The 3865-nt window shown below is 38.0% G+C and overlaps 1 long non-coding RNA gene across 1 annotated transcript; it reads right to left on the reverse strand.

Moving 5' to 3' along the window:
- Positions 1-863: 863 nt before the first annotated feature.
- LOC141693441 (uncharacterized) lies at positions 864-3623 on the reverse strand. The gene is made up of 4 exons (XR_012563124.1): positions 3336-3623; positions 2829-3069; positions 2532-2740; positions 864-2341 (listed from the first exon to the last, which is right to left on the reverse strand). It is a non-coding gene; the product is annotated as an uncharacterized LOC141693441 (long non-coding RNA).
- Between the last annotated feature and the right edge of the window lie 242 nt (positions 3624-3865).

A 3865-nucleotide genomic window follows, 5' to 3' on the forward strand; every position in this document is an offset into this window, starting at 1 on the left:
TATATCGGAAACTCAGACCCGACACTAATTATATCAGTGTTTTTTCGTGTTCGTGTACTTTCGTGTTCGTGTACCAAATTTTCGAATCCAAAACACTAATTATTCGTGTCGTTTCGTTCCGTGTTCACGTGTCGTATACCAGTATTGTCAGGTCTACTACTCTATAGGAAGAGAAAGAGGGAAAAAAAATGGAAAGAAAAGAATTCTTAATTCTTCATGCACGAATATACTCCTGCCGAAAAGCAAGTTTAGCACTATTATACTGAATTTTATACTCTATATTAATACCCCTTGATACAAACAAAAGATACATATTTTATTAGTGACACCAACTTCATTTATCAAAACATGCATTATGTTTTTTCCTTGAATAAATTGATAGAATATGCAAAAAGACAAATAAAGATTTAGGAAGACAACAAAAACAACTGCACACTTATCACACAACACAGGCTTAACATTCAAAAGGAACAGAATGAAACAAGCTAGTCAGGGTCACTCTGGGAACACATTTCTATCAGCATTCCTTGTGCAGAATGAGAAAAACAAAACATCATTTTGTTACATTCCAATCCTAAGTGTTACGCCAACGTTGTCAGGTTTTCCGGTGCATGTTAAGAATGGTAAACTCAACACATTCCTATTAATCAACTTATAAAATTTACATATCCAATATATTGCTTATCAGACTTTAATTAACTGTAAACGACTGCAGAACTACCTACATTACTTGGATCTTTTCGAGTTAACCTTGTTACTTATAAGCTTAAACTACTACTATATAAGTAGTGAACTTCCCCTCTAGAGAATTATCGTCGAGCATCAACTAGCAAGAGGTGCAAGAGATTAGGACCTGAGGGCAGTTTAAAGTAGTTGCTAGGTTGTCAAGATGTTACAACTATCGATAAAATTGTTGATTTTGTTCATCTTTCTCGGGTATACAATGATATGGATAATGATGCCTACCAATGTCTTTTGGATGCACTGGTTACCACGTCTCCAGGGAACCACCGCTAACACCTTCTTTGGGGATCAAGGTTCAGTATCCATGCAACATAACCTCGCATTTTACCCTGGAATAGTTAAATGATTAATGCATTTATCAGGACATATTTCGTTATATAATGTTTATATGAAATTCACAGGTGCGAGTATTTTGCTTTACGTTGTTCCAGTCCTACTCATGGCTATTTTGAGTTGTTTATACCTCCACCTGCAAAAGAAGTACGACATTAGTATAAATGAAAGGTATCTCATTTCACCATCACCTTAAACATATCAATATGAACTTTCGGCACTTAGAAGTTTTATGTCCTGTTGCAACAGCAGCACCTCAGAATCCTCTGCGCTAGCTAGCTGGAGGCGGCCAGCAATGGTGAAAGGCCCTCTTGGAATTGTTTCTTGGATTGAGTTATCATTCTCATTTCTTTTTGTTGCGCTCTTAGCTTGGTCCTCCTTAGCATATGTACATGGCATGTTTCCAGACGTAACCATAGAGTATGTTCATGGCATGTTTGCAGACGTAAGAAGAATTGCAACACACCTGACACAGAGCGCGTAGGAACTTTTTTCTTTAATTAACATGATACTCTTATTAGTACTCGCAAAACATTTGACTGTTTATACAAAAATAAAATTACTAACACATCTTTGTGACACTCTGGCAGGTGGGAGACTAAACTGCAGAGATCAGCCCTCTTACTTGGCTATCTAGGCAACATCTGCCTCGCTTTCCTCTTCTTTCCTGTAACTAGAGCCTCACCACTGTTGCGACTTGTTGGCCTCACATCAGAGTCGAGCATAAAGTATCACATATGGCTTGGTCATGCTGTCCTGACTCTCTTTACTGCACATAGTGTATGTTGTACCCTTTACTGGGCTAATACAAACCAACTTTACAAGGTAATATACCTCATTACATAAATGGAAGAACTGGGATTTGTAAAGAGTAGTATCAAACTACTGTCGGAAAGCAGGTCTATATATTATAACAACATATGGATTAACACCATGTATTAAAGTTTAAAATGGCCTTTTTTGCAGACACTGAAGTGGGACAGAGTTGGAATTTCAAATGTTGCTGGAGAAGTGTCCTTGTTTTTTGGACTAGCAATGTGGATGACAACCTTCTCTTCCTTTAGGAGAAAACTTTTCGAGCTCTTTCTTTACACACATTATCTATATGTTCTCTTCATCGTCTTCTTTGTATTGCATGTGGGGTTCTCGTACTCCTTTTTAACCCTTCCTGGTTTCTATCTGTTCTTGGTTGATCGCTACCTAAGATTCATTCAGTCTCAACAAAAGGTGAGGTTGGTTTCAGCCCGCATTTTGCCTTGTGAAGCTGTGGAATTGAACTTCTCCAAAAGCCCAGGTAAGTTTATCGATCAGATCCATATATACATAATTCACATTGTTAAAACATAATTGTAATAGATATTATCAGGAGTAAGATGATTCAGAAGTGTGCTCTTCTATTTATTTGGTATCAGGATTAATTTATAATCCAACAAGCATTGTGTTTGTAAACATACCTGCCATATCCAAGTCCCAGTGGCATCCTTTTACTGTCACCTCTAACAGTAAACTAGACTGCGAGACCCTGAGCGTTGTGATTAAAAATGAAGGATCTTGGTCTTGCCAACTGTATGAGAAGTTCTCATCGCCTTTTCCAGCAGACTACCTTAGTGTCTCACTCGAAGGACCTTATGGGCCTGCACCTCGACATTATCTAAGGTACGTGCTAACATATAAAATGCAAAGATTGAAGATTAGCATAAGCAAAAGCATTTCCCAATAACATTATCTAAGTTGCTAAGACACACACCCACATTGAAGATGCATCGACAAGATTTAGAGACAACTGAGAACATAGATATATGATGCACTGGTGCAGGCATGACATGCTTGTTATGGTGAGCGGTGGAAGTGGCATTACTCCTTTTATCTCCATCCTCCGTGAACTGATATTCATTTCAAGCACAACAAACTCCAAGGTCCCTCCTATTCTCTTAGTGGCAGCTTTCAAGAGAACAGCGGATCTCTCATTGCTAGAGCTTATTTTACCAGAGTCTGGAAACACATATGGCCTAACTTTAATGCAGCTAAACATTGAAGTATACATAACAAGAGATAGAGAATCCACAACGGACAGTAAAAAGTTGAGCCATGCGGTATGGATGAAACCCAATCCCTCGGACAGACCAGTTTATGCTGTCTTAGGCTCAAACAACTGGATTTGGCTGGGTGCTATAATATTAGCATCGTTTATAACCTTCATATTGCTTATCGCAATTCTTACACAATTCTACGTTTATCCAAATAAACATAACACTTACCAAATGTACTCGGAAACTTCAAAGTGTGTTTTGAGCATGTTACTCATGTGTGTGTCCATAGCAACAGCTGCAACCGTGGGTTTTCTTTGGAATAAAAGACAGAATGGCACAGATTTGAAACAGGTCCAACACATGGAAACACCAATGGCATCGCCAGAACACGAGTCATGGTACTGCAATTCAAGCGTAATAGAGCTGGAAGACTTTCCCCAGCTCTCCCTTCTTCAAGCTACCAAGGTCCATTATGGGAAGAGACCAAATTTCAAGAGTAAGAAAATAACTGTTTCATTAGTCCATCCATAGTACACCAAACCATTTTTTTCGAAAAATATTTACACTATTTAACAGATGATTTTTAAGCGATACTTCTTTTAACCAGAGCTAATAGCCTAATAGTAAAGCTAATCTTATCAAGTACAAATTTCAATATTCTGCACAACAGAGCATCAAGATCATTCTGCAGATAAGTATGTCCAGTCATTGGAACACATTTAGCTAACATGAATCGATTCATTGTGCTTTACAGAGAT

Source organism: Apium graveolens, chromosome 10 (genome assembly GCF_009905375.1).
Source record: "Apium graveolens cultivar Ventura chromosome 10, ASM990537v1, whole genome shotgun sequence".
Classification (NCBI taxonomy): domain Eukaryota; kingdom Viridiplantae; phylum Streptophyta; class Magnoliopsida; order Apiales; family Apiaceae; genus Apium; species Apium graveolens.